Below are 15746 nucleotides of genomic sequence, written 5' to 3'. Positions count from 1 at the left end.
AGTTAGATCAGAGGTTAGTGAGTATGTGAAGAGGCCAATTCACACAAGTGGCTGCACTGGACCCCAAGGAAAATTGTGCAAAGAAATAGGAGGCTTGGAGGGCAGAGGAGAAGGTTTGAGAGAGGCCTTTGACTGTTTATAAGCAGCAGAGGGATTGCAGGGAGGGCAGGATAGCTTGTGAGCTGATTCTTTTTGTAATCCGAACTATATTTCCACTTGTATGATAATACAAAGTTGGGGTTTTAGGCTAAGGCTTTCCCCAGGTTATTTCTTCTATGTTATGTGTGATTGATTTCTCATTCTCAGTTATATGTGTTCTCTTGATCTTGCTCAATTCGATTAAGCTTCCGCAAAGTGTTGTAGAAGTAGATCTTGTATTTTGTTTTAGTATATTGCATAATCTGTTGATCTATAGTGGGAATTTCTACATGGTATCAGAGCAAAGGTGATCAAGGTGAAGAACAGTATACAAGAAGGAGAAGTTCGAAGTTTGTGATTCCTGAATATAGAAATCGAGTTCTTATCACATCTCAATTTCACCGATGGCATTTAGTGGTTTAAGACTCAAGTATGCCCTTGATGGAAGCTCGAATTATATAGCCTGGAAGGATCGTATGGATGCAGTATTAGAGGATAACGGTCTAAAGGACTTCATTGATCAAGAAGTCCCCAAGCCGGCTGATGCTATTCAATTGGCAAAATGGAGGAAATGTGTGGCTAGAGCAAGGAGGATTCTTCTGGAGGGAGTTCGAGACCACATAGTCTCGAGTCTCCATGGGAAGGAGACACCATTTTCAATGTGGAAAAAATTGAAATATCTATATCAGAATAGCAGGAATCAAAGGAAGTTGGCGCTGAAGGACAAGCTTCGGAAGATCAAGTGTGAAAAGGGTGACACGATCTCTACATATCTGAACAAGCTCACCACATGCAGGGATGAGCTTGGAAGTGTAGGGATTGTGACAGCTGATGGTGACATGGTGAGTCTTGCACTCCTCGGTCTTCCTAAGAGCTAGCATAACTACCAGGACTCGGTTAATGGAAGAGAGAAACTACCAGATTGGGAATGACTTTGGTCGGATCTAATGCGGGAGGAGATAAGGAGAAGCACCAGAGATGGTTCTTCATCCATGGAGGATGAAGAAAATTGCACCTTAGCGAGTAAGGCGAATAAGGGGCAGGAGAAGGATTCTCATTCCCAATCCAATTCTTCACAAATTGAAAGTGTGATGCTTTCATTGTCATGAGGTGGGCCATTTTGCTACAATTTTTCCACTGAGGAAATCCAAGAAGGGATCCATGGAAGGATCAGAAGGTGAGGCACTGAACTCACAGTTCGAGTTGGATTTTAGACTGTTTGCATGCATGGTTTCATCCATGGTGGGAAGTGGTTGGTTTCTTGACAGTGGAGCTTCTTTCCACATGACAGGTGATAGGAGTTTGTTCAGTACTTTGGAGGAGAAAGATCTCCAGATACTCATAGCGATGGGTAATGATGAGAAGTATAGTGTCTCAAGTGTAGGCACGGTTATTTTTGAGAGGGAGCATGGAGATCGCATTAACTTGACCGATGTCAAGTATGTACCAGGACTAAAGAGAAATTTGGTGTCGATCACGATGCTGGAAGACAGAGGCTATGATGTAGTCTTCAGTAAGGGAAAGGTTTTCCTTAGACACATCATCACTAGACAGATGAAGCAGATCGATTCACGGGTCAAGAACCTGTATGCTCTTGAGGTTCAAGGTGCATGCAAAGCCTTGAGGAGCAAGGCAACTGATGGAGACTTGGTGGTTGAGAGGGAGAGTACATTACCTCTCAACATGCAGTGCTAGAAGAAGTCTCAGATGATTGTGGAGGAGCCACGATTGGTGAAGCAACTTTAGGAGGTTGTGGAGCAGCCATAACTAGAGAAGCTGAGAGGAGATCTAGTAGAGACATCTACTCATGCAAAGACCTCCAGTAGGGGGAAATTTCGAGCCAGGTGGGCAGAGGGATCACATGCATCCATACCTCTAGGTAGGAGGTGGGGTGATGTGGAGTGATCGTCCCAAGAAGATTGGAATAAGGACAGGATCCTTGAGGTACCCAGCCTATTTGATTCGACTTTGCTACAGGAGCCCCGACAAGGAGTAGCAGGACTGGACGAGTGGGTAGAGACAGATGCAGATGGAGCGGCAGAGAGAGCTACAGTGTAGGAGTCCAAAGATAGTGTAGAGCTAGCATGCTGCAACAATGTGAGAGGCACAAGAGTGTTGCACCAGTGCAAGATGGAACAGAGAAGTGTGCAATGGTACGAGATACATGGAGTGTTGCAGTAGCTCAGAGGTCAGAGAGGGAGCACTTGTCAGCAGCAGGTAGAGAGTCAGCATCAGAGTATGTTTCTAGCCCAATAGAGAGGTCAGTTGGGAGTTTTTTTGTTTCTAGAGTTGCTGGAGCAACCACACTTAGTAGAAGTGTTGCATGCAGAACATTCCAAAGCTACAAGATTGGGTTCGAGTTGAATGCCTTTCTTGTTGAGAGGAAGTGTTGAAAATGGCAACAAGAAATGCTAAAAATAGAAGTGATAAAAATAGCACTGCTATAAATAGTAGTTCAGGTACCTGTGCGGGATTGAGAAATAGGGAATGAAAAATGGAAGTGTTAAAAAAAGCATTTCTATTTTTCGCAGTTCGGGATAGATTCCAATTTTAGTCAGTCCCTGGACTAAAATTAAGAAGTAAAATTCAGATTTGAACTTAACAGCTATTTGAAATTAAATTAATTAATTCACCATGAGTTAATTAGTTGTGAAAAATCAAACATAAAGTCTATGTGAGGACATGCAACAATTTATCTATTAATTGAGGAATTTATCCACCAGTTAAGGAGATAAGGATGAGTTCTAATTTGAGTTGTAATTAGTTGGCTCAGTTAACTTAGTCAAGCCCAGTTAGATTGATTTAAACAGTTTGTTTAAATTAATGTGAGTTAAGTTAGTTAATGCATGCTTGCATATCACTGCTGCACTTCAGATAACTGAATATTCTCTCATGAATAACTCGTGCATGTCAGTTCAGACAGAGACCCAGTTGAGATCAGGGGAGGGACAGTGTACTATCAGTTGGATGGATTTTTCCTATAAAGGAAGCTCATCCATGGAGAAGGATTTATCTCCTTCAGGATTGTGCAGTTAGATCAGAGGTTAGTGAGTGTGTGAAGAGGCCAATTCACACAAGTGGCTGCACTAGACCCCAACGAAAATTGTGCAAAGAAATAGGAGGATTGAAGGGCAAAGGAGAAGGTTTGAGAGAGGCCTTTGACTGTCCATGAGCAGCAGATGGATTGCAGAGAGAGCGGGATAGCTTGTGAGCTGATTCTTTTTGTAATTCAAACTATATTTCCACTTGTATGATAATACAGAGTTGGGGTTTTAGGCTGAGGCTTTCCCCGAGTTATTTCTTATGTGTTATGTGTGATTGATTTCTCATTCTCAGATATATGTGTTCTCTTGATCTTGCTCAATTCGAATAAGCTTACGCAAAGTGTTGTAGAAGTAGATCTTGTATTGTGTTTTAGTATATTGCATAATCTATTGATCTACAGTGGGAATTTCTACATGGTATCAGAGCAAAGGTGATCAAGGCGAAGAATAGTATACAAGAAGGAGAAGTTCGAAGTTTGTGGTTCCTGAATATAGAAATCGAGTTCTTATCACATCTCAATTTCACCGATGGCGTTCAGTGGTTTAAGACTCAAGTATGCCCTTGATGGCAGCTCGAATTATATAGCTTGGAAGGATCACATGGAGGTAGTATTAGAGGATAACGGTCTAAGGACTTCATTGATCAAGAAGTCCCCAAGCCGACTGATGCTACTCAATTGGCGGAATGGAGGAAATGTGTGGCTAGAGCAAGGAGGATTCTTCTGGAGGGAGTTCGAGACCACATAGTCTCGAGTCTCCATGGGAAGGAGACACAGTTTTCAATGTGGAAAACATTGAAAGATCTATATCAGAATAGCAGCAATCAGAGGAAGCTGGCGCTAAAGGACAGGCTTCAAAAGATCAAGTGTGAAAAGGGAAACACGATCTCTACATATCTGAACAAGCTCACCACATGCAGGGATGAGCTTGGAAGTGTAGGGATCCCGACAGCTGATGATGACATGGTGAGTCTTGCACTCCTCGGTCTTCTAAGAGCTAGCATAGCTACTAGGACTCGGTTAATGGAAGAGAGAAACTGCCAGATTCGGAATGACGTTGGTCAAATCTAATGCAGGAGGAGATAAGGAGAAGCACCAGAGATGGTTCTTCATCCATGGAGGGTGAAGAAAATTGCGCCTTAGCGAGTAAGGCAAAGAAGGGGAAGGAGAAGGATTCTCATTCCCAAACCATTTCTTCCCAAGGTGGGAAGAAGTTTGACAAATCAAAAGTGTGATGCTTTCGTTGTCATGAGGTGAGCCATTTTGCTACAAATTGTCCACTGAGGAAATCCAAGAAGGGATCCGTGGAAGGATCAGAAGGTGAGGCACTGGCCTCATAGTTCGAGTTGGATTTCACACTGTTCACATGCATAGTTTCATCCATGGTGGGAAGTGGTTGGTTTCTTGACAGTGGAGCTTCTTTCCACATGACCAGCGACAAGAGTTTGAACAGTACTTTGGAGGAGAAATATCTCTAGATACTCATAGCGATGGGTAATGATGAGAAGTATAGTGTCTCAGGTGTAGGCACGGTTATTTTTCAGAGAGAGCATGGAGCTCGCATTACCTTGACTGATGTCAAGTCTGTACCAGGACTGAAGAGAAATTTGGTGTTGATCGGGATGCTGGAAGACAGAGGTTATGATGTAGTCTTCAGTAAGGGAAAGGTTTTCCTTAGACACATCATCACTTGATAGGTGAAGCAGATCAGTTCACGAGTCAAGAACCTCATGCAAAGCCTTGAGGAGCAAGGCAACTGATGGAGACTTGTGGTTGAGAGGGAGAGTACAATACCTCTCAACATGCAGCGCCAGAAGAAGTCTCAGATGATTGTGGAGGAGCCATGAATGGTGAAGTAGCTTCAGGAGGTTGTGGAGCAGCCACAACTAGACAAGCTGAGAGGAGATCGAGTAGAGACATCTACTCATGCAGAGACCTCCAGTAGGGGGGAAATTTCAAGCCAGGTGGGCAGAGAGATCACATGCATCCATACCTCTAGGTAGGAGGTGGGGTAATGTGGAGTGATCATCCCAAGAAGGCTGGAATAGGGGCAAGATCCTTGAGGTACCCAACCTCTTTGATTCGACTTTGCTATAGGAGCCTCGACGAGGAGCAGCAGGACTGGTTGTGTGGGTAGAGACAGATGCGGATGGAGCGGCAGAGAGAGCTACAGTGTAGGAGTCCCAAGACAGTGTAGAGCTAGCAGGCTGCAACAATGTGAGAGGCACAAGAGTGTTGCACCAGTGCAAGATAGCACAGAGAGGTGTGCAACGGTTTGAGATGCATGGAGTGTTGCAGCAGCTCAGAGGTCAGAGAGGGAGCACTTGTCAGCAGTAGGCAGAGCTTTAGCATCAGAGTATGTTTCTAGCCCAATAGAGAGATCAGTTGGGAGTTTTTTTTTTGTTTCTAGAGTTGCTAGAGCAACCACACTTAGTAGAAGTGTTGCATGCAGAACATTCCAAAGATACAGGATCGAGTTCAAGTTGAATGCCTTTCTTGTTGAGAGGGAGTGTTGAAAATGCCAACAAGAAATGCTAAAAATAGATGTGCTAAAAATAGTACTGCTATAAATAGCAGTTTTGGTACCAGTGCTGGATTGAGCAACAAGGAATGAAATGGAAGTGCTAAAAATATAATTGCTAATTTTAGCAGTTCGGGATAGATTCCAATTTTAGTCAGTCCCTAGACTAAAATTGAGAAGTAAAATTCGAATTTGAGCTTAACAGTTGTTTCAAAATAAATTAATTAATTCACCATGAGTTAATTAGTTGTGAAAAAACAAACATGAAGTCTATGTGAGGACATGCAACAATTTCTCTATTAATTGAGGAATTTATCCATCAGATAAAGAGATAAGGATGAGTTCTAATTTGAGTTGTAATTAGTTGGCTCAGTTAACTGAGTCAAGTCCAGTTAGATTGATTTAAACAGTTTGTTTAAATTAATGTGAGTTCAGTTAGTTAATGCATGCTTGCATATAACTGCTGCACTTCAGATAACTGAATATTCTCTCATGAATAACTCATGCATGTCAGTTCAGACAAAGACCCAATTGAGATCAAAGGAGGGACAGTGTACTATCAGTTGGATGGATTTTTCCTATAAAGGAAGCTCATCCATGGAGAAGGATTTATCTCCTTCAGGATTGCGCAGTTAGATCAGAGGTTAGTGAGTGTGTGAAGAGGCCAATTCACACAAGTGGCTGCACTGGACCCCAATGAAAATTGTGCAAAGAAATAGGAGGCTTGGAGGGCAGAGGAGAAGGTTTGAGAGAGGCCTTTATCTGTCTATGAGCAGCAGAGGGATTGCAGAGAGAGCAGGATAGCTTGTGAGCTGATTCCTTTTGTAATCCAGACTATATATCCACTTGTATGATAATACAGAGTTGGGGTTTTAGGCTGAGGCTTTCCCTGGTTTATTTCTTCTGTGTTATGTGTGATTGATTTATCATTCTCAGTTATATGTGTTCTCTTGAACTTGCTCAATTCGATTAAGCTTCTGCAAAGTGTTGTAGAAGTAGATCTTATATTGTGTTTTTGTATATTGCATAATATGTTGATCTACAATGGGAATTTCTACATGGTATCAGAGCAAAGGTGATCAAGTCGAAGAACAGTATACAAGAAGGAGAAGTTCAAAGTTTGTGGTTCCTGAAGAAATCGAGTTCTTATCACATCTCAATTTCACCGATGGCGTTCAATGGTTTAAGACTCGAGTATGCCCTTGATGACAGCGTGAACTATAGAGCTTGGAAGGATCGCATGGAGGCAATATTAGAGGATAACGGTCTAAAGGACTTCATTGATCAAGAAGTCCCCAAGCCGACTGATGCTACTCAATTGGCAGAATGGAGGAAATGTGTGGCTAGAGCAAGGAGGATTCTTCTTGAGGGAGTTCGAGTGTCATGGGAAGGAGACACCGTTTTCAATGTGGAAAACATTGAAAGATCTATATCAAAATAGCAGCGATTAGAGGAAGCTAGCGCTGAAGGATAAGTTTCAGAAGATCAAGTGTGAAAAGGGCGACACGATCTCTATGTATCTACACTAGCTCACCACATGCAGGGATGAGCTTGGAAGTGTAGGGATCGCGACAGCTGATGATGACATGGTGAGTCTTGCACTCCGCGGTCTTCCTAAGAGTTGGCATAGCTACTAGGACTCGGTTAATGGAAGAGAGAAATTGCTAGATTGGGAACGAATTTGGTCGGATCTAATGCAGGATGAGATAAGGAGAAGCACCAGAGATGGTTCTTCATCCATGGAGGATGAAGAAAATTGCGACTTAGCGAGTAAGGCGAAGAAGGGGAAGGAGAAGGATTCTCATTCCCAATCCAGTTCTTCCCAAGGTGGGAAGAAGTTTGACAAATCGAAAGTGTGATGCTTTCGTTGTCATGAGGTGGGCCATTTTGCTACAAATTGTCCACTGAGGAAATCCAAGAAGGGTTCCGTGGAAGGATCAAAAGGTGAGGCACTGGCCTCACAGTTCGAGTTGGATTTCACACTGTTCACATGCATGGTTTCATTCATGGTGGGAAGTGGTTGTTTTCTTGACAGTGGAGCTTCTTTCCACATGACCTGCGACAAGAGTTTGTTTAGTACTTTGGAGGAGAAATATCTCCAGATACTCATAGCGATGGGTAATGATGAGAAGTATAGTGTCTCAGGGGTAGGCACGGTTATTTTTTAGAGGGAGCATGGAGCTCGCATTACCTTGACCGATGTCAAGTATGTACCAGGACTGAAGAGAAATTTGGTGTCGATCGTGATGCTGGAAGACAGAGGCTATGATGTAGTCTTCAATAAGGGAAAGGTTTTCCTTAGACACATCATCACTAGACAGGTGAAGCAGATCGGTTCACGGGTCAAGAACCTATATGCTCTTGAGGTTCAAGATGCATGCAAAGCCTTGAGGAGCAAGGAAACTGATGGAGACTTGGTGGTTGAGAGGGAGAGTACATTACCTTTCAACATACAGCGCCAGAAGAAGTCTCAGACGATTGTGGAGGAGCCATGATTGGTGAAGCAGCTTTAGGAAGTTGTGGAGCAGCCACAACTAGAGAAGCTGAGAGGAGATCGAGTAGAGACATCTACTCATGCAGAGACCTCTAGTAGGGGGGAAATTTCGAGCCAGGTGAGCAGAGGGATCACATGCATCCATACCTCAAGGTAGGAGGTGGGGCGATGTGGAGTGGTCATCCCAAGAAGGCTGGAATAGGGGTAGGATCCTTGAGGTACCCAACCTCTTTGATTCAACTTTGCTACAGGAGCCTTGACGACGAGTAGCAGGACTGGCTGAGTGGGTAGAGACAGATGCAGATGGAGCGGTAGAGAGAACTACAGTGCAAGAGTCCAAAGACAGTGTAGAGCTAGCAGGCTGCAATAATGTGAGAGGCAGAGGAGTGTTGCACCAGTGCAGGATGGCACAGAGAGGTGTACAATGATGCGAGATGCATGGAGTGTTGCAGCAGCTCAAAGGTCATAGAGGGAGCACTTGTCAGCAGCAGGTAGAGCTTCAGCATCAGAGTATGTTTCTAGCCCAACAGAGAGGTCAGATGGGAGTTTTTTCTTTGTTTCTAGAGTTGCTGGAGCAACCACACTTGGTAGAAGTGTTGCATGCAGAACATTCCAAAGGTACAGGATCGGGTTCGAGTTGAATTCCTTTCTTGTTGAGAGGGAGTGTTGAAAATGGCAACAAGAAATGCTATAAATAGCAGTTCAAGAACCAGTGCTAGATTGAGCAACGGGGAATGAAAAATGGAAGTGCGAAAAATAGCATTGCTATTTTTAGTAGTTCGAAATAGACTCCAATTTTAGTCAGTCCCTGGACTAAAATTGATAAGTAAAATTTGAATTTGAACTTAACAGCTGTTTGAAAATAAATTAATTAATTCACCATGAGTTAATTAATTGTGAAAAATCAAACATGAAGTCTATGTGAGGACATGCAACAATTTCTCTATTAACTGAGGAATTTATCCATTAGTTAAAGAGATAAGGATGAGTTCTAATTTGAGTTGTAATTAGTTGGCTCAGTTAACTGAGTCAAGTCCAATTAGATTGATTTACACAATTTGTTTAAATTAATGTAAGTTCAGTTAGTTAATGCATGCTTTCATATAACTGTTGCACTTCAGATAACTGAATATTCTCTCACGAATAACTCATGCATGTCAGTTTAGACAGAGACCCAGTTGCGATCAGAGGAGGGACAGTGTACTATCAGTTGGATGGATTTTTCCTATAAAGGAAGCTCACCCATCGAGAAGGATTTATCTCCTTCAGGATTGTGCAGTTAGATTAGAGGTTAGTGAGTGTGTGAAGAGGCCAATTCACACAAGTGACTGCACTAGACCCCAAATAAAATTGCGCAAAGAAATAGGAGGCTTGGAGGGAAGAGGAGAAGGTTTGAGAGAGGCCTTTGACTGTCTATGAGCAACAGAGGGATTGCAGAGAGAGCAGGATAGCTTGTGAGCTGATTCTTTTTGTAATCCGGACTATATTTCCACTTGGATGATAATACAGAGTTGGGGTTTTAGGCTGAGGCTTTCCCTGAGTTATTTCTTCTGTGTTCTGTGTGATTGATTTCTCATTCTCAGTTATATGTGTTCTCTTGATCTTGCTCAATTCGATTAAGCTTCCACAAAGTGTTGTAAAAGTAGATCTTGTATTGTGTTTTAGTATATTGCATAATCTGTTGATCTACAGTGGGAATTTCTACATGGTATCAGAGCAAAGGTGATCAAGGCGAAGAACAGTATACAAGAAGGAGAAGTTCGAAATTTGTTGTTCCTGAATATAGAAATCGAGTTCTTATCACATCTCAATTTCACCGATGGCGTTCAATGGTTTAAGACTCGAGTATGACCTTGATGGCGGCTCGAATTATATAGCCTGGAGGCAGTATTAGAGGATAACGGTCTAAAGGACTTCATTGATCAAGAAGTCCCCAAGCCGACTAATGCTACTCAATTGGCGGAATGGAGGAAATGTGTGGCTAGAGCAAGGAGGATTCTTCTGGAGGGAGTTCGAGACCACATAGTCTCGAGTCTCCATCGGAAGGAGACATCGTTTTCAATGTGGAAAACATTGAAAGATCTATATCAAAATAGTAGTGATTAGAGGAAGCTGGCGTTGAAGGACAAGCTTCGAAAGATCAAGTGTGAAAATGGCGACACGATCTCTACGTATCTTAACAAGCTCACCACATGCAGGGATGAGCTTGGAAGTGTAGGGATCGTGACAGCTAATAGTGACATGGTGAGTCTTGCACTCCTCGATCTTCCTAAGAGCTGGCATAGCTACCAGGACTCGGTTAATGAAAGAGAGAAATTGCCAGATTGGGAACGAATTTGGTTGGATCTAATGCAAGAGGAGATAAGGAGAAGCACCAGAGATGGTTCTTCATCCATGGAGGATGAAGAAAATTGCGCCTTAGTGAGTAAGGCGAAGAAGGAGAAGGATAAGGATTCTCATTCCCAATCTAGTTCTTCCCAAGGTGGGAAGAAGTTTGACAAATTGAAAGTGCGATGCTTTCATTGTCATGAGGTGGGCCATTTTGCTACAAATTGTCCACTGAGGAAATCCAAGAAGGGATCAGTGGAAGGATCAGAAGTTGAGGCACTGGCCTCACAATTCGAGTTGGATTTCACATTGTTCGCATGCATGGTTTCATCCATGGTGGGAAGTGGTTGGTTTCTTGACAATGAAGCTTCTTTCCACATGACTAGCGACAAGAGTTTGTTCAGTACTTTGGAGGAGAAAGATCTCCAGATACTCATAGCGATGGGTAATGATGAGAAGTATAGTGTCTCAGGTGTAGGAACGGTTATTTTTCAGAGGGAGCATGGAGCTCGCATTACCTTGACCGATGTCAAATATGTACCGGGACTGAAGATAAATTTGGTGTCGATCGCGGTGCTGGAAGACAGAGGATATGATGTAGTCTTCATTAAGGGAAAGGTTTTCCTTAGACACATCATCACTAGACAGGTGAAGCAGATCGGTTCACGAGTCAAGAACCTGTATGCTCTTGAGGTTAAAGATGCATGCAAAGCCTTGAGGAGCAAGGAAACTGATGGAGACTTGGTGGTTGAGAGGTAGAGTACATTACCTCTCAACATGCAGCACCAGAAGAATTCTTAGATGATTGTGGAGGAGCCACGATTGGTGAAGCAGCTTCAGGAGGTTGTGGAGCAGCCACAACTAGAGAAGCTGAGAGGAGATCGAGTAGAGACATCTACTCATGCAGAGACCTCCATTAGGGGGAAATTTCAAGCCAGGTGGGCAGAGGGATCACATGCATCCATACCTCCAGGTAGGAGGTGGGGCGATGTGGAGTGATCGTCCCAAGAAGGCTGGAATAGGGGCAGGATCCTTGAGGTACCCAAACTTTTTGATTCGAATTTGCTACAGGAGCCCCGACGAGGAGTAGCAGAACTGGCTGAGTGGGTAGAGACAGATGCGGATGGAGCGGCAGAGAGAGCTACAGTGCAGGAGTCCCAAGACAGTGTAGAGCTAGCAGGCTGCAACAATGTGAGAGGCACAGGAGTGTTGCACCAGTGCAAGATGGCATAGAGAGGTGTGCAACGGTGCAAGATGCATGGAGTGTTGCAGCAGCTTAAAAGTTAGAGAGGGAGCACTTGTTAGTAGTATGTAGAGCTTCGGCATCATAGTATGTTTCTAGCCCAACAGAGAGGTCAGTTGGGAGTTTTTTTTTTTGTTTCTACAGTTGCTGGAGCAACCACACTTGGTAGAAGTGTTGCATGCAGAACATTCCAAAGGTACAGGATAGGGTTCGAGTTGAATGCCTTTCTTGTTGAGAGGGAGTGTTGAAAATGGCCACAAGAAATGCTAAAAATAGAAGTGCTAAATATAGCACTGCTATAAATAGCAATTCAGGTACCAGTGCTGGATTGAGCAACAGGAATGAAAAATGGAAGTGCTAAAAAAGCAATGCTATTTTTAGCAGTTCGAGATAGATTCCAATTTTAGTCAGTCCCTGACTAAAATTGAGAAGTAAAATTGAATTTGAACTTAACATTTGTTTGAAAATAAATTAATTAATTCACCATGAGCTAATTAGTTGTGAAAAATCAAACATAAAGTCTATGTGAGGACATGCAACAATTTCTCTATTAATTGAGGAATTTATCCATCAGTTAAAGAGATAAGGACGAGTTCTAATTTGAGTTGTATTTAGTTGGCTCAGTTAACTGAGCCAAGTCCAGTTAGATTGATTTAAACAGTTTGTTTAAATTAATGTGAGTTAAGTTAGTTCATGCATGCTTGCATATAACTGTTGCACTTCAGATAACTGAATATTCTCTCATGAGTAACTCATGCATGTCAGTTCAGACAGAGACCCAATTGAGATCAGAGGAGGGACAGTGTACTATCAGTTGGATGGATTTTTCCTATAAAGGAAGCTCATCTATGGAGAAGAATTTATCTCCTTCAGGATTGCGTAGTTAGATCAAAGGTTAGTGAGTGTGTGAAGAGGCCAATTCACACAAGTGGCTACATTGGACCCCAAGGAAAATTGTGCAAAGAAATAGGAGGCTTGGAGGGAAGAGGAGAAGGTTTGAGAGAGGCCTTTGGCTGTCTATGAGCAATAGAGGGATTGTAGAGAGAGAAGGACAGCTTGTGAGCTGATTCTTTTTGTAATCCAGACTATATTTCCACTTGTATGATAATACAGAGTTGGGGTTTTAGGCTGAGGCTTTCCCCGGGTTATTTTTTCTGTGTTATATGTGATTGATTTCTCATTCTCAGTTATATGTGTTCTTTTGATCTTACTCAATTCGATTAAGCTTCTGCAAAGTGTTGTAGAAGTAGATATTGTATTGTGTTTTAGTATATTGCATAATCTGTTGATCTATAGTGGGAATTTCTACACATAAGCCTCATGAGAGTGTCCAAGGTTTGATGCAGATTTGGGTATGTTTGACCCCAGACACCCTCATCCAGTTCCCCTGGGAGCGTCTAGATTTGTTCCAGATGCAATATTCCAATCCTACAGAAAGCGTCCAGGACTGCTATAGGCACTCGCACATCCCCTCCTCCCTACTTCTGGGACTCAAAGATGAGATTTAGTATTCTGAATATTCCACTCAATGTTCAATAGTGTTCAGCATTGTGACAACAGTTTCCAGCAGTTGATTACAGCCAGTGACAACTCACTACAGTCCTCAAAATCATGGTTGTGATTATAAACATCATTAGATCTTTTTCATGGATATCACAGTTGCTTTGCTGCATAGATAAAGTTATGGATCATTGTAATCTCTTAAGGGTTTTCCCCGTAGTGGGTTTTGCCCTGGTCTCATACCAATCTTGGTATCTCTATGTGTGTGCATGCTTTTCTTCTATTGTTCCTTTATGTTCCACTGCATTGATGATGATGATGTTGTTCTTTCTATATAATTGCATATGCTAATGAATAATGGTGTAGATCTGAATAACGTAATATGGGGTGAATGTATTAATGAAGAAATGCAATTATCAAAGAAAAGAACAATGTAGCCCTATGAAAAATTAACATGGTATTAGAGCTGGGCTGAAGAAAATCCATGGGGATCACCCCGATGATGACACCTTAGATGGAAGAAAGAAGAGGGTGGTGGAGACCTACAAGAATTATATGGTTTGAAGAAAACCCTAGGCAGCTTGATTATTAGGGTTTGATGGATTCTACGAGGTTAGGTTTGGAGAGAAACCACTGGTTTATGGAAACAATATGAGATATGGAACCTAGATGGTCAATGTGAAGATTCTAAAGCACTTGACAAAGATTTGATGAAGCCCTGGATGGGATAATCCCTAGCAGACCTGGTTGGATAATTGAAGGCAACACTGGTATATGGACCAAGGACATTGATGGCTCTTGAAGATTGGCTCAAGGGGGAGAGGATCAGCTCTCATTAAAGATAAGTATTTCTTAACTTATGATGCCTATTACTTTTGTTTAGACCTATGTATCTAATGATTATGTTTATTTCTTATACTTTCTGCATATGTATTTGAGTATATGGATGTTTCTAAGCTTCTTGATGAGATGTGATGAGTAGATCCTTCTTGAGGATCATTTGAAAAGTAGAAAGGATGGCTAGAGATGGAAAAGGTAAAGAGGTAATATGTGAAAAGATGTCAAAATACTACAAGTTGCCTATGTCTAATGACAAGGTGCAGAGGTATTTGAATACCACAAAGTATGCATGGTATGTTGCATTGATGGTTAAGTAAGCCTTAAGACATGATGAGAATGTCTCTTTCTTTGATAGCCCATATATGCATATGAAAGCGACTTGGATCTATGTTTCCTATGATGAAATGATGCACCTGGTGTTGAACATTTTGATCTTCTTAAATTTTGTGATGTTATCTAATGTTGATGCATTAATATAGTTGATGTTTGGCTAACATCCATCTGTTGGACATCTTGATCCTATAAACAATGCTAGCTCCTTGAATCTAGTAAATGATACTCTCGATACTTGTCATGATGGATTTTATATATAAGGATAGCTCACTGATTCCTATACATGAGTCTGTTGATAATGCTTGTGATAAGCATGATGAAAGCATATGGAAAGAGAGATTAACACTCTTGTTGTTCTGGTAAATTTTTATTGAATGAACTAACTTGATATCATTGATCATGATAAGCATGGTAACATTGATAACTATGAGATTGATATTCTAGACCTCTTACTACCTATGGTCATGTCTTGATGACATATGTCCTAACTTGATGGAGTGACTTGATAGAAAATGATATTGTGTTCATTATCTCTAAGATGTGATGTTGCATCTATCTGTTGCTTTGAGTCTAACATTTGATGAAAGATTGATGTCATGATGTTGATAGCCATGATAGATATATGTTTATGATCTAATAGATATGTTGTTTCTTGACTCTAGTAGAGATGGGTTGATGACATGAATGAAGATGAATGAAGTAGATTTCCAGTCAGAGGGAGAATCTCTTCTCAAGATTCTTACTCACATTAGTGTTTTCTTTATGTATTGTTGAAGTATGATCTATATTACATTATTGAGCTACAGTAAAGTCTCAAATCTGAAGCTTGTATACAAATTAGGGTTTTTATTTTGGACGTAGGCACAAAATCGGGAAATATTGTCCCTAGACACACGCATGATAAGGCCTAGGTAGCCTCTAGATAGCTAAAGGTGCTCTCATGCTAACCTGAAGGGAGCGTCCAAGGGTTTGACTAAAGTTGAAAATGATCTGAAGTTCACTGAACTTTGAACCAAGGTGTCTCTGACATATTCTGCCACTATAAGCTGATTTTTGAAGTTGTTGGGTTAAATTGTTGATCACATAAAAATGAAGTATTATGCATGAAATCAAATGGTCACCTTGAAGATGTCAATTCCATAGATATGTTGCAGATAAAAAGAGCTTGAAGTAGGAAAAGATTGAATGTTTTCCATAACATGAACATGGATATTGACCATGTGTTTGCAAGTGACTGGGACATACATATAGATATGTCACTATGTTTGTGCTACAAAAGGTTGGCATGATTTGGGTGATTGATATA

This window comes from Pinus tabuliformis, chromosome 6 (genome assembly GCF_031772625.1).
Source record: "Pinus tabuliformis cultivar Carrire ecotype Pingquan chromosome 6, CPIR1, whole genome shotgun sequence".
Classification (NCBI taxonomy): domain Eukaryota; kingdom Viridiplantae; phylum Streptophyta; class Pinopsida; order Pinales; family Pinaceae; genus Pinus; species Pinus tabuliformis.
This window is presented reverse-complemented; position numbering follows the sequence as displayed.